This window comes from Nipponia nippon, unplaced genomic scaffold, assembly GCF_047370975.1.
Source record: "Nipponia nippon isolate SJK-2023a ecotype South Korea unplaced genomic scaffold, ASM4737097v1 scaffold_1, whole genome shotgun sequence".
NCBI lineage: Eukaryota > Metazoa > Chordata > Aves > Pelecaniformes > Threskiornithidae > Nipponia > Nipponia nippon.
This window is the reverse complement of record NW_028262290.1, coordinates 136,986,802-137,009,168: the sequence shown is the minus strand read 5'-3', so window position 1 is coordinate 137,009,168 and position 22,367 is coordinate 136,986,802. Positions and strand designations below refer to the sequence as shown.

General features: G+C 37.9%; 1 protein-coding gene across 1 annotated transcript in view; it reads right to left on the bottom strand.

Annotated features, from left to right (window-relative positions):
* THSD7A (thrombospondin type 1 domain containing 7A) overlaps window positions 1-21,490 on the bottom strand; it is a 293,266-nt gene extending 271,776 nt beyond the window's left edge. The window contains exon 1 of the mRNA XM_087774171.1: window positions 21,354-21,490. The gene's annotated coding sequence lies outside the window, so the exon portion shown is untranslated. The remainder of the gene's footprint in view (window positions 1-21,353) is intronic.
* Window positions 21,491-22,367: the final 877 nt, after the last annotated feature.

Below are 22,367 nucleotides of genomic sequence, written 5' to 3'. Positions count from 1 at the left end.
CAGCTCACTCTGTTCTCATGATTTTGTGAGAAAACTCATTTTCTCTCCAGCTAATCACCTAGTGGCACCCTTGCAGAAAAAACCCACAGAAATTCATCATGGCAGGGATGCAAGGCAACAATATATTTATTGCCGAGCTGATGTTAACTACAAGTTAGCTACTACAAATACAAATGATTTTCCAGTATGCAGCTAGGAGATTGTCCACGCATCAGTGAAAAGTGGTCCACAGACACTTTTTAACATCTCTGCACCCAATACCCACCCAAAAATCTTGAACATGAATAGTGTTGGATGCTCCTCAACCAAATCCTGTCTACTAGCACTTAGCTTTTATTTTGCCTCATCAGCTTTCCTTTATTTACAAAGCTTCTTACTTTTTTACCACTTACTACCATTAATTACTTTGCAATGAACCAACCAAGCAACATTTGTGACTTTTTGCTCATTCTCCCAACTCTGCAAGGGAATGAAGCAGCAGATTGTCCAGTTTTACTATGGTACATATGATTGCTTTATAAAATGTAAATTGTCCTCTAGTTGTGCTGGAGAAAGTGATGATTATTAATGATTCTTAGCAGAAGTTACATAGCAGTTTCACATCAATCCAGAGATGATAATATTATCCCCATGGTAAAAGCTCCCACAGTGGCATGAATAAACCCTTGCCAGCTGGTTGTCTTCTGGGTGCTCCTAGAGGTGCACTAGCCATCAGGGGGACACTCTGTGTGTGGCATCTTGACCCTGGGACATCAATGCACAGATGAGAAACTAGGTTCAGCGAGATCCTGGCAGCATAGGTTAATGAGGAACTGAAGAATTTAGGCTAGACAGTTAAAGGTACTCAGATGCAAAACAGCTCCTTTACTAACAGAGAAGTATGAGCAGAGTACAGTTTACAACAGGGGAGTGATAAAAGCATGCCAAAAACCAGAGGACAAGCAACCGACATCCAGAAGGGGACAGAATCTTCTCATGAGTCCAGAGACAACAGAATATGCTACACATTGGCTTCCTTGTAAATTAAAACCTGTTAGCGACCAATATGACCAACTCAAATCTGCTTTACTTACAGCAATAAATGCCACCCCATAATCCCACAGGTAACAACTTTTTATCTCCAACTGATGCGATTCCTAAATATTTAGCAACTTCGTACATTAAAGTTTTGAAAGATGTTGATATTACTTGCCTCAAATAAGAGATTTCATAATATGAAATCTCATCTCTTGATGAGATATGTTGGTTTTCACCAAATGATTGGATTTATTTCACAGCTGTTTTTTCTTACTATGATTTGGCTCAGGAAAGAAAACCGTAAAAAATATGCTTTCTCTGAAATTAGACTGGGCTTGCACTGATTGTATCAATGTTCAGTTGAAGTATCCAAGTTCTGTTTTCCCAATAAAAAGACTACCATCCTACCTGAGAAAGACAGACAAAGTTTAGGAATATCTAATATAGTAGTGAAACACCAGCAGTAAAACAATTTCCTTACAAGTTCATAATCGAGTACTTCAAATCATGGAACACGTAATTTAATTAAGAAGTTAAAATATTGTAATGCTTATTTATAAGCATTAAACAAAAGCGAGAAATTAAATAAAAGCGATACATAAAAAGAAAGTAGTAAAATAATCCTAAATATTCTCAATAATCTTAAATATTCCCAAATGCATGGATAATATAATGAAAATATCCACACGATTTTGACTAGAACATATAGAAGCTACAACAGATCACCCCTTTTTAAATAAAAAGTATGTTTTAAAGAAATTCAACTCGTAACTAAGATGAGGTAATGTATTTTCTAAATGAAACATTTGTATTGCTGTGACATCTTTAGCAACCAAAATCACTTCTGTAATTGTGTTGATTTCAGGGCCAGAAGCTGTCTGCTCTAATCAACTCAAAGGGAATTCACAGAGCAGATCCTAACACACTTCAGTGTTACGCTCTTTCCATATTCCACTTTCTACCGGAACCCAATTTACTAATGCAGTTAGACTTGAGAAAAAGATAAATTAAATCACAGCTCAATTTACACTTAATAAAATAAACAAACAAAATATCTATTAGGATCAAGGTTCATTAGACAAAACGAACAAACAAAAAATCACCCAAAAAAAACCCAAACAGGAATTCTTAAGGCTATGGTTGAAACTATCCTGGCTAGTCTGGTCATGAAAGCACCTTTCAGAAATTCACACGCTCCATTGATGCTCTTGTAGTTATATGGAAAGGAATGCTTAAGCTACCAAGCAACGAGTTCAGACTTAAAAACTTTCTACCTTTTGATGTTCTTTGAGACAAAAGGCAGAAGTGTTCAAAAGCTATTTCTCCTGTATATTAAGGAGGTAGAATGATGTATCAGTGTTTTACAGTGCTAATGATGTTCTATTTATTAAAATAAATAGGTAATTAAATAACAACTACTTGAAGTAATATTTTTAAGTCTTCATAAGCAGAAAGCATGCATCCCAAAGTATTAAAAAATGCCAACAGAGCTCCCTGAGCCTTAAATGTTGCCTTAACAAAGGAAAGGTCCAAAAGATTACAAAGTAACATAATGCAAAAAGAGAAAGCTAATGGTACTTCTAAAACAAAACCAACCAACCAAAAAGGATGACCCACAGATTTATACTTAGTGTGACACCGATTCTGTGAATGTCATAGAAAGGTCAACAATACATGCAATTATACAAAAAAAAAAGGCAATATCCCTAACACCAATAAGTGTATTTTTAAGATTATCTGATTATTTTAATAAGATATGAGATAGTTTAATGAAAAAAAAAAGTTAAATATGTTTGTTTTTCTTTGAAGAAAGCAAGGCATGCATAACACTCATACTAAAATCGCTTAAGGACTGATTAAATGATAAATCAAACAGAACTTCAGACATGGAATTGCTAAACAGTACTGCTGGACTGGCTTTTTGGTGGTGGTGATGGTTTTCTTTATTTTTAAGAGGGAGCAACAGACCCTTTTGGTCTTGGCCTTTTGCTATTCTCAACCTTCCAGAATCCAAAAGTAAACATAAAGGAATTGTTACTAATCATTTATAATATATGCTAATGATGAAGAAGTGGCTTAACTGTAAATAGCAATAGGGACTGATCAGGTGGCAGCTTAACCTGCTCTCCCTAAGCTGCATGTCATCAATTTTATCATGGATTGGAAAAGTAAAACAAAAAAAATCCCAAGCCTTACAGACCCACTCTCTCCTAGTCTTCTTCCTATCAAACACCAGTAACTGGTTATTTATGCTAATCTTTTGGTGTGAACATCTGTTCAAACAAAATAGATTTTAGTTATTAAATTTGCATTGAGTATTAAATATTAGAGGAAAATTCCTTAAAAAGAGACAAGTTCAAACTACATATCTACCCTTTAGACTAATATACCTCTTTGTTATGAAGTAGCATTCTTCCCCCAGATACACAAAGAAGTGATTCAAGAACACCTAACTTAAGAGATTCCAGGAGAAAACTAACGACTGCTTGGCTGTTGTCAGCACTTAGCATATTTTGAAAGCATAAAGAAAAAAAGCGCCTTTAGAGAGTCCAAGTATGCAAACTTTATCTCATTCCAAATCTAGTCAAAAGCATTAGATACAGTGGATCTAGATCTCGTAAACATGCTTTTTTTTTTTATCCCTATATTTGCATAACCACCACCAAGTATTAAGACTGATCGTAACATTAAAGATGACTTCAAGGCCTCAGCAGCAGTCTATATCTCTATCAGGGTCAGTGAGTTCATCCTGGTCTATTAAATCCACCTACTCTATGGTTTCCCACTTTGTGGGAAAGGCTGTCCAAATGCTAAGAGTTCATTTGCTCCCTACCCCCCATCGACATTCATAATTTCATGCAACATCAAAACTATCTACAGCAGAGGCAAAAGCATCAGAGATCTGAGATTTCCAGATTTCAAGCATTGACCAGAGCAGCTTGGTTCCTAAAGGACCCTGTCTTCCTGATGGCACACATAGTATACAGAATAATGGAGAGAAATTTTTAACAGAGATAAACTCTTTTCAAACTATTTTAGTTTCACTTGCTCTTTTTCTTAGCAGCACAGCGTGACAGTGTGCAGCTAATGCTCTGTGACAGATTTTGCCTGGTGGAAATTCCTCCTAGTAAGAGAGACCTCATGGCCTATTTCTCCTTATGGCAAATTTTAAGCAAATTAAACTGATAACCATATCTTGAAAAACAATCCTGAGGACAGCATTGCTGATGGGACCCCAGAGGGACACGGTCCATGCTAATAGACCAACATGACAAGTCACAGGCAGCGTGGCACTGCAGAGGGATGTGCTGTGGATTGCAGGCACTGAGGGACGAGGCGAGGAGGGAGCCGGCTGCAGCCCCTGGGGGATACGGGATGTCAATTAAATGGCAGTGAAAGCTCTGCCAGCCAGAGGGGCACGGGCAGCCCTGAAGGGTCCTGGCCCCCCACCTCAGGCAGCTGCAGGGATGACAGCACAGCCAGACCACACGCCACTGCTTTTCATCTTTGGGTACACAATGAGCAGATTTATCTCATGGGTTTCCTCAAGTGCCTGTGAATGACAGCCGGTGCGAAAGCTGTCAGAGGTGTGTCTGCACTGCTCAGGTGACCCCGAGCTTTAATAGAGCTGCAGCTCTGGTCACCGCTCAGCCTCTTGAAGCCGTGGCGAGGGTCCCTGTCCCAGCTCTGCCCTGCAGCAACAGGGGAATGACGCTGGAGCGGATCAGGGCTTTCTGACACATGGCTCATGGGTAACATGCTACCCCCAGAAACCTCCAGTATTGCCACAAGCAACGGGGCAAAAATAATGCTAAAATCAAGAGGTTACTATCAAGAGCAACCAAGAAAGTGAAGCATTTGTCACAGCAAGGGGCTGAAGAGGGACCAGTGGCTCAACGTTGGCCTCTGTGAGATGCCAAGCATGGATCAGTTTGGCAAACTTGCCACAGAATACTTAACTTGAAGTCAGCCAATAATATGAGATAACAAAATGCTAGAACAGGATTAAAGTTCAGCAGTTTTTAATCCTATTTTGTATTAAAGCCAGAGGGAAACCTGTAGCAAGAACAATCTACTAATGGAAAGTATTTCAGGTCTCATCTAGAGTTTAACAAGTGCTCAGTGCATTCCATACAACTTCTGGCTGGCTTAAAATGAAGGCAGATGTTAAACTTATCCACAAAGGACCACAAGGGACCTTTAAGGATATGCCACATTATATCTTCAAGTAACATGTTCATTCTTATAAGTCTAAAAGAAGCAGTAGTACACAGAAAGGCAAGCCTGTTTCAGTGGATAAAGTATATAATGCAGGAAAACAACCACCTCTTGCAGAAAAATGCCCATCCATAAGATAAAACTATTCCTTTTTTCTTTTTTATCCCAGATATTTAAATGCTAGATCCTTCCTCTTCTTACAGCCCCAGTTCAATGCAATTTAATAAATACTAAATTATTAATCATGGCTTTAGTTTTTAATTATCTCTCACATGATAAACACTCAAAGACTCTTTCATTTTTTCATCTTAATTATTTTAATTATTTCTAACACCAACAAGTAAAAAGTATCCTCACATAAATCAGATTCCAGGACAAGCAGAACAACAAAAGCTCACATGAATTTCTCTGCTTTTCCCAGCAACTTTGCATTCAGATAAGGAGCTATGGAGAAAATGGAATCCATGAGGAAGACAGGCAACATTTCTGGCTTAGTCCTGGCTCCTTCTGAAGCCAGTGGTAAGAAATGGCACTAGCCTCAGCTCCCTTGGGATCTTGACTTTGCCTACAAGAGAAGTTTTCCATTCTGTGCTGCCCAGACAAAAGCTAATTAACAGACAGCAAACCAAGAAGCACAAGTCTTCATAGCTGACAGGCGAGACTAAATCAAGTAAAGATAACACCTACATGTATTCCCACTGTTATTAAAAATCTTCAGACTAAGTCTGGCCATCACTGTTTGAACTGGAACTCAGATAAAAGCACTCACATCCAGTAAATGGGACCATTTCAGGAAATATGCAAACATGTGGTTCTTCTCCTAACAAGAAGCAACTTTTCTCAGTATGAAAACAAAGCACAATTACTTAATGAGCTTAAGTAATGCGTTCCAGCTCCTTCTTTTTAAAATGAAGTGCAGATGTATCCTAGTTCAGCATTAATTATAATCAATATCACACAGGAGGTCACAGCAAATAAATACTGGGTATTTAAGAAGCATTTAAAAAAAAAAAAAAAAAAAAAAAAAAACAAGAGAAACCCACCCAAACCCCACTTCTCATCTGCAACAGCTTCCTGCTGGCAGCACTGCAGTGCACGGCTGACTGGGTGACATCGGCTCAATCTCACGTACGTCTTTTCAGATCCAATTACATTATAAAAGAAAAGTGACATCCAGATTTCAAACACATTTTTAAAACTCTTCTAGCTTACTTAAATAAGGAGGTCATTGCTCTCCTTCGATTTTATTTATTTTGTTAACATAGCCTCTCAGCTGGAAAAAAATTGGCTCAATCCTTTCCAGTTTGTTTGGAGAGTCCGATATTCCTTAATACTGTTGTTCAGATACAGCTGAACTCTTTACTGAAGTTTACTCAGCAAACAGAGGCTCTTTGTTGCACTTGACTGCAAGGAAAACAACGACCAAGAATGTCCTTACCCACCACAGACTAAGAGCCTATTTTAAATGTGCTTATAAATTCATAGTGCGGAAGGACATGCAAAGACGCAACTACCCAGGAGTAACCATACGAAACACCAATACAGCCCTCTGAATATCTGAAAGGCTTTATGTATGACATAAAGCAGTGTTAGTATTGCATACAGACAATAAGCCAGCTCTCTCCAACAAAATACTTAAAATCATAACACTCCATAGCACGTGAACAACTCTGACCTGGGTCTAATCTTCACCTTCACTGCAAGCCCATGCACAGCCCTATGTTGCCAGCAAGTCCCTGCTGCTTTGCTATGTAAAAAACAGGCCACACAGGACAGAAACTTCCCTCTACCCTCAGGGTGAGGATTCATGAAGGGTGCATACAGCGTCCCGCAGAACATACCCACGCCTTCACTGAACCACACGCTTACGAACACGCTTCGATGGCAGTGCTTGCGCGTTTGATGAACGCACACATACAGATACTGCTTCTCCATAAGCAAATTCTTGTACCACAGCGAACTGCTTCAAGAAGGTATGAACACATTTGGTATTTCTTTGAATAAATCCTCTCAGGATATAATAGTAATTGCAGAGAGAGCAACAAGAGCCAGGTACAATGGAGAAGGCATGAATTTTACTCAGTTGTGCAGACTGGGTTTTGATTACATTTTCCAGTTGTGGAACTTCTCTAACAGACAAGTATTTCCAAAAACTTCCAAAATTACAGTGAACTGTTTGTAAACAATTGCTCCACCGCACTGAAGCAGAGGTAAAAACTGCAGAGCCAGAGCCTTACAAAGTTTAAACTTTCTAAAAATAAATGTAATCCAGGGCCCAAAAACGTCCCTGTCTCCAGGTGAAGCTGCATAGCAGATTTTGTTCAGGTGGATATGGGACTATTAAAAACTACTTTTGATGCCAGCTGCTATTTTTAAGCATTTCAGTATAAATCTCAGATTCAGTGACCCCAGAACAAACTCTCATACAACGCTGCTATAATTTTAACAGGAGAAATAATAGCTAAAAAATTAGATTAGAAAGTCTCTCACAATTTTACAAAACTTTCAGTGTAAGGATCAAACAAAATATATGAAAATTAGTAATAAGGCTAAGATTAAATATGTCTGTGCTTTTATATTGGTGCTAAAATAAAAAATGGGAGTATGTGAATTCATATATGTGTGTGTATGTGCATATACACACACGTGTGTAAAATGGCAGTTTATTCATGTAACATAAATAGATTATTAATAGATATCTATTGCATATGTGTTACGGTAGTAGAAAGAAGACAACAGAAGATACAAATGATACAGGAATGAGAGGATAGGTTACATCTATAAAGTAATTACATTCATTCATTAAAACATATCATATAAGTACAAATATATCTATAAATATGGATATATAATATATAATAAATATATAATATATAAAATATATGTTCTATCTGTGTATAGATATATTTATATATGCACTTTTACTGATAAGTGAAGAAAAGGTAATTGTCCAAAAAGTGATAGCAAAGGGAAAACACCTGCTAATAATTCCTAATGGTCAAAGTTGCAGAAGGATCTCACAACCACAAGTGTGGAAAGCTGAATTACAGGTGAAATTCACTGCCTATAAATGTAAAGTAATGTGTTAAAAAAAAAAATACACATACACAACCCCAATTACATATAAACAGAGATGTATATACCAGCTTATAAGGATGACATTTTAGAGTCATCGAGGACAGCTGTCTGAAAATGCCACCTTGATGTCTAGCAGCAGATAAAAATCTATTACTTTTGGCAATGGGACAAAGTGGGAGGAGGAGTAATTGGAAAGATTTAGATAACAAACCAAGAATCATCATAATGTGACTTTATAAAAAACACACAGCTCCCTGGTAGCTCAAATTCTGGTTGCTGTTCTCTACTCCATCACAAAGAGATACGGAACTAGAAATAGGGCATAGGAACATGGATGCTCAGAGATTATACAGTGACTTTTATAAGAAAAGTATTTTTCATCATGGAAGAGAGATACATACAGAGGGGCTAGAATAGAGGTCCATAAAATCAAAAGGGTATGAAAGAGAAATGGAGGCTCACAAACTAGAGGCCATTTAAGAAAATTATTGGCAATTTTCAAACACAAGGAAGAGTCATTTTACAGACGCTTAATGGTTTTGTGGAATTCATTGTCACAACATACTCAGAAGGTCAAATGCTAAAAAGGAGGATTATAGAAGGTAGTAAAGCATAAATCATTAAACATGATGATCACGCAGAGATCTAGACTTGGAATACACCAAACTGCTGACCAGCAGAAGCCGACTGTCTCTTCCAAGCCAAAGATCACTTTGTGCTGCCTCTGTTTCTTACACTCTTTCTTAAGAATCAATTAATTGCTAGTGTTGAAAATTTTCAACTTTACTCTGATGCAGTAGATATACTCTTATAATTTCCTTTCTATTCCCCAACATTTCTAAGTGCAAAAAATATTTAGATTTTACATTAGTAACTTTAGTACAGTATGAATTTTTAAGTCAACATCTTTATATATATTTATTGATAATAATCTAACAAATGAACAGCAGTAAAGAGAAAACACTAAAATTTCCTTTCTGTTGAGAAAAAATTAATTTCATTATTTTTTCAAGGTATTAAGAACCGAAGGAATTTTCTTTGTAATGTATCAAGAACTGAAACAAAAAAAAGAAGTGTGTCCAGTAAGCTATTTAGAAGTTATTAAAATAGTTGTTGAACTGGTCAAAGTTAAAAAAAAATAGTCTCCCCATGTTATGACTGGTGCTATATTATTTCTTCTGTATTTTAATGTATATAGTATACTGAATTCAGCAATGCAATTAACTGCACTTGTACATAAATTGAGGACTTGGCTAAGCCTAAGATGACACTACTCAAGGTTTTGTTTCCATTGACTCAAAATGGTATTTCTGGTGAATAAGAAATTGCAAACAGAAAAATAAAACCATAATGGGATATACAGGTTTCTACAGCAGATATGGGGAATATATATAGATAGTTAAGCCTAGGTGATGCCACAAGAAAATGCAAAAGGTCTGTATACACCACAGAAACCCTGAAGTCTCCAAATGTCATCACATGAATCTTTGCAGAAGCATCAGCACTATCTGAAGTTCACAGCTGAGCTCCTTTTACAGTATCTGATGAACTTTTTTATTTTCTAAATGGCTTTAAGGAGGAAAGTTTTCTAATTGTAATGAAGACATTAAACAAAAAAATCACCTTAAATCATCACTCAAATGTTATGAGGAACTGGTCACACTGTACACGTTTGTACAAACAACTGTACAAACAACTTAAACTGCAGCCTGGTCCCTTCTACTATTTACATCCTACAGTGCCCAAGCTTGTGTCCATGCCCAGTCTTAAATACTGAAAGCATTTAAGCTTATTCACTTAGTTAAGAGAACTAATGGCAGCAGACAAGTAGGAGAACGCGTTTCACATATTGAAGACTGTCAACTTATTCTCTGATTGTAGTCTTGCCACACATTATTTTCTATTGGAGAACTGTTCTTCAGAAATATTACATAGGTAACGAATGACTATTAGCTTAAAATCAGTTATTTAAATTGGTTACTAACAGATGCCTTTTTGAATTATTAATTTCTTCTGGAAGTCTATTAAGACACAAAGCTTTACAACACGACTAGATAAATAAATGTTTTAGCTGTGACCTCAGGCAGAATTTGTTCCAAACAGCATCCTTTGGCTGATGAAGCCTGAAATCAGAACCTCAGTTCTTCTTGGTACCACAACCCTCTTTTAGAGTACATGAAGGAATTTTCTACTCATTAGCATACTTTTCCATTTATATTTCTGAGAGAAAAAGTCTGCTCTGTTCATGAGAAACAAGCAAACAAAAATGACAAAAGTTAATTTTTAAAATGCTTCACAAAGCACTCAAAAAAACAACACAGAAGTTACGCAACAAAAAGATTCTAATTACTTCAGTTTAATAACGTGATTTTACTTTTCCATGATTACATTAAGTCTTCTTAGTCTTCATTGTACTTTTTTATTTAGCAAGTAGGACAAAAAGTAATAGAAAAGTCCCTTTGTTTTCTCAGTAGCAATTTTATGGCAAGTTATGCCTCAAGCATACACAAAGAGCTGCAGCACTCAGATGGGAGGCATTTAATTCCCCTGGTTCCCATGAGTAAGCCTTCTCCTCTGATACAACAAATTCATATTATAAAGTTGATTGTAGCAGAACCGTGTAAAATATTTGTTCTTTTTTCCAAATAAGGTTGCTTCTAATGACTTTGCAAGTTCACTATGCAGCTAGGTCACCAAAACTGCTGCCATCATGACAAAGAGCTAAGAAGCTCTCTTCAAGTCTTGACAGGCTTCTTTCCAAAACCAGAAGAAAAAAGCGATAATCCCAAGTGTTTCTAAAAAATTTCATGGGGCAGGCAAAACTGTATCAGAAAACCACTAAACTTTTATAACACAAAACTACATTTGTTATAAGCTAAAAATCACAGACACTTGGAAGAGGTTTGCCTAGAAAGCACTGCAATTTAATGGATTAGAAATGCTCTAAGGAGTACATAAAAGTGGTCCAAGAGGACCTCGTCTAATGGATGTCTTTCCCTTGTCTTTGGCATTAGTGGATCAGATCATGCCATCACTTTCTGTTTCATGGATGATTTCTACACCCATTTTCCTCATTTTTAAAGTGGACTTTGTACATGCTTACAGGAAACCTGTTAAACCTGACTAGATCAACAAATATCGAATTACAATAAAATACTAGTGTCACTCAGTGCCAAAAATCCCAAGCGTCAGTCTCCTTTTTGATCACTACAGGTTATGGTGTATGGGAAAAATAGAGGATAGACCAACCTTTTATGCAGAGAGCTGAGCAAAATAAGAGCTGTTGGGACTTGTTAGAGGATTGTGAAAGGGCTGGAGAAATTCAGCGGGAAGAGAACCTGGATCACCAAAACAAAAACTACAGTAACTAAGGGCAAATAGCTCTTCTCCTTTCACAAATTTTTTCGGTACTCTGGCAGCCACCTTTCCACTTTGGAAAAGTAGAATTATCATAGAATCATTAAGGTTGGAAAAGACCCTTAAGATCATCGAGTCCAACCGTTAACCTAAAACAAACCTAAGCAACACACCAAGATACACTACTAACAGGCATCCCCTATGTCGTGCTTTTACTAATGTAAAATTCACTTGTTTTTTCCTAAGTAAAAATTGACTGAAATTTCTGTAAAATTTTCAGACTCAAAGTCAGACAATGTAGTATTCTATGATGAGTAGTTACTACCGTAAGAAGCAGAAGATCTGGATTGTGATCCGTTTTCTCTGTGAGAAACTGTAGCATATTAACATAGTTGGAGACAGAGTTCAAGCAAAACACTATTGGAGACTTCTGATACCAATCAAAGCAGCGCTGCTTTGCAACAAAGTATCAGTGCTACAATAATCTTCAGGTTTTTAAAAGCAAAATAGTGTTTTGCTTCAAAAGTACTCAATTCCATTACTGAAAAGCAACAAAACATTAAAAATTATAAGGAACTTCTTTTCAGACATACAACATCATCTTTTTAGACATGTGCCTGACTAAAGGCAATTGAGCCTCCTCTGCTCTTACACAGATATAAACTATAATTAACTTCACTTAGTGAATAAGACTCTCTGATGAAGAAATAAAACAGTCCCTAACTCAGACGTACATTTAATATATGAACTGCTTGAACAGCATGAAATCAGTGGCCAAACATCAACATTTCTATGCACAGAAAAAAATTTATAAAGCTAGATCTTTTCCTTCAGCCCAGTTTCTGAAGTCTCAGTTCAAAAATATAGGTCAAGTTTCATACAGTCTCCAAACTTTCTCAAAGTCAGCTTCCACAGTGCAAGCCTGACCCATTTTGAGTGGGCCCTTCAAAAAAAAAAAAAATTAATCAGGTGGCTGCATCACTTTTCGTAATACATTTCTGCATTAAAGGTCTCACATATTAAATATATTAGCATTTGAATTCCATACTCTGAAGAACAGACTGCTGTGAAGAACTCACATGGATCTTGAGGCTAATTAGTTAGTTCAAGGGAGATTAGATCTTTCCATGTTTTATTTAATAATTCCTACAGTAAGCAAGTGTTAATATAAAGGTTGAGCATAACAGAAAAATCATTACTTTTTCTGACCACAATGCATTAGTTCCATTGACTTTTGATGTGTTTTTTTCTTCAGAAAATATAATGTTATTATTATAATATAATATTATTACTATACTGCTTCCTTCTTTTGGGAAGCTAAAGAATGACAACTCTGTAATGCAATTCTAGTATCTTCTTTTGTGATCATTTGCAACAGAGGAATGGGAAGCATTAGGATGTGGTTGTTGACAAACAACTTCTAATTAGTAAAACTGACCTAAATACTATCCTATATGGGAACGTCAATTGAAAAATAATCTTCTTGCAAATTTTCCCCAAAACATTTGAGTAAAATATTATTCTTCTACACTGAAAATCACATTTTGAGACATTTTTAAAAATAGGTTCATTCTGATTATTAAAGAATTTTCTTCCAAAAAAGTTATCAGTTTGGGGTTTTTTTTTGGCTCAGCCTGCCTTAAATCCAGAGCAACTGTATTACTTTCAGTGCAGCAAAAATTGGTATATATTAGTCCTCTCTCTAAAAATTCCTGCTAATACATTTCAAAGTGTTATTTCAGGTACAAATAAGGTGCATTTCTTAATATACACACTGCAGATTTTCTCTGCTGATAACTATTATGAGAAACTCAGAAGCAGCCCACTGATAAGAAGAGCTGCTCTGGTAAAAGGACTTTCATAGCCTGAAAACTGCTATCTATAATCTTGGCACTTTGATCTCTCAGAATACAAACTAATGCTATATCTGGGATGTAGCTCATTATTAATAGTTAAATATCTTTAAATGGAGCAGCTTTGAAGATCACTTCCAATATCAATAGCTTGCATTTACGTAAGGCTTTCATTTTCAAGGACAATGCTACAGGGTCCCTGAATCTGATATATACATGCATGTATCTATATACTTCCACTTGCATTCAAACACATCATTAAGATTACACATATGTGTCCATTCACAAATATAAATGCATTATCTATCAGCTCAACTATAGTTTTTGAGACTTTAATATGTAAGGCTAGATGATAGGCCAAAGTATAATCACAGACATCAATGGAATTATACCAATTAATTGTGGAGAACATCATCCAGTGGTCTCTGCAGAAAAAGTTATATCAGAAGACAACTTTTGTGCAGAAGATAAATAGAGTAACCTTCATTTATTTTAATATGTTCTGAAAATATGAGGGGAAAGCAAGATGTCTTTTACAGAGGAATTGTGGATAAAATACTGTTTGCACTATTTCACTTTATACAGGATATACATTTCAGTCAAGTCAGATTTTCAGAAAGACTTACTTCTGTTGAAAACTCCCAGCCAAGATCTTAAAAATTTCCACCAAGTTATTTTTAAATGAGGTACTCAGGCCAACGACTTCATATCAGGCAAAGCAAAAAGAAAAAAAATCTATTAAAAAAAAATGTTCTGTTGAAATATTTCTTATTTAGCAAGTAGCACTAGTTCACCTTCAGTGAAATCGATTATGCTTGCTATGCAATATTTGAAGGGTACATTGTATTGTAATTTACCTCTTTCACTTCTCTGCACAGATTGAATTTGACCAGAACATCTAAGGAAGAGAGTCAAGACAGAACACAATTTACCATTTAAAAAAATTATTTCTAAACAAACATAGGTTAACCTTTTCCTCAACACCAGCTCATGAATTCAAACAGGGAGGACAAAATTCCTCCACCACTGAAGAAAAAGGGAATTTTAATACTGACTTCAAGAAGGTTGGCTATCATCTGTCAAACTAAGGAAAGATGTAAGGAGTTTAACTTATTACTTATTTAAATAACTAATCTTTTACCAGGTTATCCCTTTTTTTAGACATTACAACTAAGTAAAAGTTTATTTTTCCATAATTACTGTAAAAGCCTTCCACAGTCTAACATTTGCAGTATCTTCTGTATTGCATCCTATTTCCAAGTGTAATGACCCTCAAAATCCAAAATTGATTTTGGCTTTACTCTGATCAATACTAATCTCCAAGATATATTAGACTTTACATTGACCTAAACAAAAAAAGTCATTATGTGTATATTAGTCAATCTCCAAAACATGTATTAAATTAATTTCAGAGACCACAAAAGGTGTATTGTTACAACCGTTTCTATCTGGGATTTCTATCCATCATCCTTAGTAAGATTTACATGCAAACGATAATTCACATAATCACATAGTCACTGTAGTGGATTTCTCAAAATTGTCCTCTATTATTTTAAGATTAATCTTTTTGTATGTATTTAATTGGAGGAACACCACCATATAATACAGTTACTGGACTATTAGAATCCAATCTTACACATGTTAAAGTCAATGGGAGAATACATCTCCCTTTCAGTGACAGAACTGAAGTCCTTAAGACTGGGGGGAGTCTAAAATACTATGTTTAGACTTTAAGTCCCCCTGAAAGCAAAGTGGGAGAAGCATTTTCAATCAAAGGACTTTGACCAGTACATTTTTAAATGAAGAACCACAGCACCGAGAAGCGTATTTATATAAAGCTCATTTTTGAAAAATACAGACTTCTGATTAGCTGCTTTATTATATTGGCTAATTTTAAAATAGGACTATAAAACCTATACATGCATTAAAGTAGATGATAACATTATGGCAAAACTGTTACTGAGTGATCTGGGGTAGGCTCCTCATCACTTTTATTCTCTTTCCTCAAACAAACAAACAGAAACAAGTCTCAAGCTTAGCAAAAACACAAAGAAAAGAGAAAGATCAATGAATATATGATAAAATTCCTAATTTTTAAATTAAAATTAGTAAGTTCATTTAATGCCTTTTTTGTTCTTGTTACAAAATGTAATTTTTGCCTCCATATGATATTACAGATTTCAATAGAACTATTTGCATTTCAGATAGATAACACAATTTACTTTTTGCATAGTAAAGACCCAATATTGTAAATTATTTGAGGCAATAATCATGTGTTTATTCTCTCCCTCAGGCAATTTATCCTAAATTAAATAATTTTACAACATAGCTGAAATTTTATTAAACAAAAGTAATACTAAACACTCCATGAAATTTCTGTCCAGAAGCCTTAATATAATAAAAACCAATATAATACCATTCCTAATTTTTTTGTAAGTTACCCACAGACACTTAAATACAATACAAATAGCCTTATATACTTATAAGTTTGACACATTAACAGCATTTTCTTAGAAATTCAACTTTAAACTTTCTATTGCCTTAGCTCTGGTGATGCAGACACTAAAAGACAGGAGTAGGCAGAATAAAGTGATTAGTAACCAAACAGGAGGAGAAGCTGCTTAAAAAAATAAAAAGAAAACCCAAAAAGTGGATAGTGATGAAGAGTGAGGACACAAAAAGACAGAGAGGAGGCAAATAATTTCATAAACATAGTGATTTTTTTTTTTTTTAAAATCATCCAAGTTTCCTATCAAGGGCTTAAACGTGTCTGTCTCGGCAATTTCCACACTGGCCAGAGTGAAGATGTCCACGCTTCAAACTCAACTGTCTGATACCTTTTGGATTTCCACTTCTGTAACACTACAGCCACTGTCGATCTTCTAATGCGCCAGGGGAGAGAGGGGGGCTAGTATCACTTATCCTGCTCCATTTGGAATCTACAACATTTTAAATTACCCATTTAAAGTATCTTTCCACTAAATAAAATTGTATTAGAAGTAAATCCATTTCTATCCAAACAAACAAACAAGTAGTCCCAAAGTATATGGGATACCCAAGCACCTGTCAAGTGACAGAGTAGTATTTCCCAAACTTTGTCATCCTGACTTTAACCAGAAAGAGTACAGTACCTCCTCTATGATGGCTGCTAATGGATTAATCCGAAAGACATCTCTAAGGAACAACTGAGACCTAAATAGAAGCCTGTGCTATTATCTGAAATGTGAGTAGCTCTGCTGAAGATGCTGGCATGCCACACAAAAGCAAAATGACACTTTCTTATGCACTACACAAAAACAGAGAGAGAGAGAAAAAGAACAAGATTCCCCAGAGTAAAGCTCTTCTAAACTTGTCTTCCCTTTTCTTTTAAAATTCTCTGTCATTGTTAGCAGAGTTTCAGCTCCACAAACTACTGCAGACACTTTCCTTGCTGCTCTTGATATTTTAGGGTGAAAGAAGAATGTCTAAAAAAGTCTACATTGCCCATTTTTTCATATTCCTTTTATGAAAGGGCTATGATTGGAAACCATTTTAAATATTATGTGTTTTCAGGGAGAATTTAGAAAGGGAGCCAGTCCTGAGCACAGACTGAGGAACGAGAGAGCAGAAGAGATTAATCTCCCACTTCAAGCAGCCTAGAGGGCTGCTGAAGGAAAGGCAAAAGAAACAAGAATAGAGAGACAGGCTGCACACAATACGGCTTAGCCTGCTAAGGCACAGACAAGCAGCTTAAAGCTGACGTAGAAGAGGAGAAGTCACTCAAGAGGAGTTAAACATTGGCAAGCGCCAAAAAAGAACGAAGGGTTTCTGGAGCTGCATTTTGAACAGCTTGAAGGGGAACTGGATTGGCATGTTACAAGACATGACATTTAAAGCCTTCACAGAAGATAAATGCAACCATTTCCCTGGGCCCATACCACTGCTGAGCATATAATCTCTTCTGGAAAATGGACAAACTCCATCTCAAAAACTTCATCAGTATTTCGCCACCCCTTTCTGCTGCCGCTGGGTGTTTCAGAACCCACTTGTTCTAATGGGGGGATGGTCTCCAAATTTCTGCAAGAAAATTTTATTTAGTGGTAGTAGATACTCAGCTGTTCTTGTGCCAGCAATGTCCTTTATCACAAGGTTCTGCTTCCCTTGTGCTGATCCCCTCCTGAATTTGCACATGGAATCCATATCCTACTTAGGATTTCACTTGGTGAAACAAACCAGGATCTCCCTTATCTCTACGACAAGGCAGGCTCACTATATATTCAGACCATCCTGTGAGCTCTTCTCAACACCCAGACCAATTTCAGTTATTTCTTCTTGAACATGAGTGATCAGAACATTTCGTCTCATCATAAGTTATTGTGAGAGGACATTAATATTTTATTAGATCTTTCCACACCCTCTCTCCTCAGGCATCATAAGGTTATATTTTGCTTTTTCCATTTTTATATTACATCTGCAGTCCAGGTGAATATTTCCTTTCTTTCCAAATCACCCCCTAAGTTCTATTACAGAACAAATCTTGCATAAGTTACAAACACGAGGACTAATTAATTTCAACATTCCAAGGCCTCAACTTCATCAACTTGTGACATCGACCTTTTTTGCCAAATACACAATAGAGGAGAAAAGGACAACTGTGGAGAGATTGGTTTTCATTCATGAACTTCAAGAAAGCTGCTATACATCCGCACACCACCAGTCAACCATCTGAAAGTTAAAGTGGATTCTCAAATTTTATAACAGTAAATTTCAACCTGTAATACCCAAATGACCTCCAAGAGGTCTAATACATATAACTAAGAAAAACAGTCCTACTGACAGCAAGATCTAAATGGAAAACTGATTTCCACTAGAAAATTGTTAGTGGTCTGCAAATTGAAATAAATTTGACAACCACTTCTTGTATTATTTGGGTATCTTCCTTGCATGTGGTAGTTTAAGGTCAGGGCACAGTTCTGACAGATATTCTGTATTTATAAGAAGTAAAACTAACAGCTCAAAGAAGATATTGAATATATTTAGCTCATGAATAGTTTCACTTCTAGAAGAAAGAGTAATTTTTACTTCAGAACAATCCAGAATAGCAGACCAATACCTGTGATGGACGTGTACATTAGCATTCTAGCTCATTCCTGCATCTCCTTCACCACAAATTTAATCCTGGTTTCAAACCCTGTCAGGTAAAAGTTGCAAGCACATGAGAAAATAAGTGAAGAAGCAAGACTTTTTTTCGTGTTATTAAAGAAACAAGTCCCAAGACATTCCTTGTATCTTCTAGATACTGTCTTTTCACTCTAATGAAATAGAGCTGGAGAAGGTAGACTATGCTATGGATAAGAATTAATTTAATACAGTTTTGCAGCTGTTAAAATAAAACGCTTTGTCTTCCTGATTACATTCTGAATACATTTTGTATACATTGATTAACTAGTAATCAATTGTGATAAAGCAGTGACTTGCACCTTTAGAATTTAAGCGGTCAGGGAGAGAGAAGCGGCATGGAATTTCACCCAGCTTACATTGACCAAATACTTACTAAAGGAACAACTAAGAATGGAAAGCATGGGATTTGGCTACTTCAGTGGAATTCATTAATTCAGTAAGATTTTTAGTATCAAGTGTAAACTAATCATTAAAATTATCCCTTTCTCCTCTGACCACATTAATGTTTCAATAGGATTCGAATAAGAACTTTGTTGCTCTCATGTGGATTTAAAGGAGGGCCTAACTGAGGCAACCCCAGTTCCCTTCCCCCTCTCTTATGGCCAGCTGTGACAAATATACTACGTACGACTGCTGTAATATATGGTACACTGACATGATATATAGCCTATAGAATTACTATGTCAGAATATTATCACTTTGCCAGCTTCCCACTACTCCTTCGTGTCATAAAATGCTCTATGTAGGAAGATAAATGTGGATCCAAGTGCCTAACCTCAGCTGGAATTTCTGGTATGTTGTACTGCCCAGTAAAATGAATTATAAAACACCAGGAATAAAGTGATAGCTGCTAAAGATGCACTAAAATCCTTAGTTTACAATGACAAGTCATTGACAACATTAAGCCTCAATCATTTCCAAGGCCAAAAAATCTGGGCAAAGTAGAGCAAGTTCCGTCTCACCAGAAAACTTGCATTACTCCAGTACGGTCATAAACCCAATGAAATTTGTGATAACTTCAGGTTAGAAAAAGAAACGTCACTACAGTCCTGCTAAATCTCAAGTCAGAACAAGTCTAGCAAAATTAACCAGTCACACAAATCTTGATTAAAAATTAGTCTGAAATTATTATCTAATATTATACCAATGGCCTTAATAGAAACCAACTCATTCCAAAATAAAGCCAATAGTATGGCCAAAACAGTAACGCATCATAGACAATGTGTACCTAAAAAATCACCTGCTCCCAAAGCACAGCATGCTGTTCTCAAGCACCTTTGGTAACATTCACCACACCCACCCACCCCTTCCCCCTGTCTTCCAGATGCCCTCCAAGAGATCTGCCAGAAAAAAAAAGGCTTTTTCAATAGGATCTTTGGAAAAGAGGGCTAAAATTAGGAAATGACGGGATAGGTCCTGTGACCCACACATAAGTGGCAAATAATTTTAATATGTTATCCTACAAACATTAAAACTAAAGGATGACCTGGTCATTTTTTTAAAAGTGGTCATTTTTAATGAAGTACAAGAGTCTGTTAAAACAACTTCCATCAGTGCAGCTACATCAAACTTAGTGTTGATTTATAAATTGCTAAATGTAGCCACGTCAGAGTTTTAACTCAGAATTAAACATCCCAACCTTAGTGTTACACATTACATAGTGTGTACTACACACAAAAACACATCCATAACCCAGAACTATTTTTTCAGTTTCCATAATACCACAGATTTACATTTCACTTAAGTCAAGTTATTAAAAGAAAATACAATCACCTTGAATTTAACTTTATGCCAACAGCATTTACTGTAAGAGTGATTTTTTTAATTATACCTTTTTCTTTACTTTCCTTTTGGTTGTTTAAGAGTGCTCGAAGAGAGCTCTCAACGTGCGGGCTATAAGCCCGTCCCCATCCCCTCTGCTCTCTTTTCACATGCCTCTTCGCTACTCTTTCAGCATCAGCTTCCCCAGTCCTGTTACAAAACACCCTATAACCATATAAGTAACAGCACTGAACTCTTCCAGGCACAGAGTTGTAGTTCTGCTACTATATAAAGGGAGCAACTACAACCCAACTCCTCTAACACGCACGAACTAATCTGACAAATGAGATTTTTCTTTATTTCGTCTAATGTCTTTCAGAAACAGCAATTATTTGCTTTCACAGAGCAACTTGACAGTTTCACTCCTGAACCAAAGGCTCGGTTACGGAAAGCCTGGCAAACCCTCTCTTGATGGCTTCTTCGTGCCCAGCGTATTCTTTGCTTTTTATAGACATGGCTTCACGTCATGCTTTTTTGCTTTGCCCCCCACCCCGCCCCAAGAGTGTCACCACAGCTAAGCAGCCGCTCCTAAGATTGTTAAACTCTGTGTAACAGCTACACAAACCCCGAGCAGTTTTCCCAGCCGGCCGCCCGGCCGGCTTCGCAACTCCGCGGCGCTAACCCGTCCGCACCGACTTCCAGAAGACGCCGACTCCCGACCCTTCGCAGCCCAGCCGGGGCAGCCCCGGGAGCCACGCTTCTGCCCGGCACGCTGGGCGAGGTCTCCCTTTACCTGACCCGAGCGGCGGGGAGCGGACGAAGCGCACGGCGCAGGTGAGAGCCCGGCTGCGAGGCCGCCCGCCGCAGCCGCCCGTAACTTCCCACCCCAGCGCCGCGCCTTCCCCGCACCTTTCTGCGGTGGCTCCGCGCACCTCGCCGGGCAGGGCCAACCCGGGGTCGATGCTCCCCCGCAGCGGGAGGGGGCCCTGGGGCGGCACCGCGCGTTGCCCCGCCGAGCCCGCCCGCACTCACCGCTCCGCTCCCCGCGCCGGGACCGGCGGCGGCGCCTCCCTCCTGCGGCGGGGCGGAGCGGGGCGGGCGCTCCGCGCCCCCCGGTGCCCCGCACCGCCCACGCTCCCTTCCGCGGGCGTTCACCCGCCCCCCCCGCATCACGCGGCCGCCCGGGGCCAGCGGCCCATCCGCAATGCAGCTGCGGCCGCCCTCTCCTCCTCCTCCTCCTCCTCCTCCCGGCCCGGCCCGGCCCGAGCGGGCACCTGCCCGCCGCCCCCTCGGATCCGAGCTTACCCGCTGTGCAGCGCGGCCCCAGCCCCGCGGACAGACGGACGGACGGACGGACGGCGCAGGAACACCGCGCCTGGGCGCACGGCCAGAGCCGGGTCAAGGAGCTCCTGGCGCTGGTGCGCCGTCAGGAGCGTGAAACAAGGAGAGACCGGAGAGGAGGGGGGAAGAGAAAAAGAAAAAAAAAATAAAAGAAAAAAAAATAAAAACAAAAAGAAAAAAGGAAAAAGAAAGGACGAAAAGGGTGTTATTTCCAAAACGGCTTTTGCGGGCTGCTTCTCCCCCCAAACCTATTACTGCGGCGGACCCCTGAGACGGGGCGAGATTAATTGCTCTGTGTTACGAAGAAAATGATAGATGCCATTAATCAGGGAAGTTGTAAGTCATCCACGTTTGTAGATGGAATTCAGAGATTAGCTGGGACAGATGGCAGGCAAACACAGCGCTCTCCAGGTCTGGCGTAAATCACTCAACTTCTGGAATTATTAAACAGCCAATGATAGAATTTCGTACATTTTGTTAAAGAGAAGTGTTTCTTAGGAAGATGAATATTCATCTTCCTATTATGAAAGAGTGTTTCCAATCGGTGTTACATTTCCCTTTCTAAATAATGAAAGTATTGGG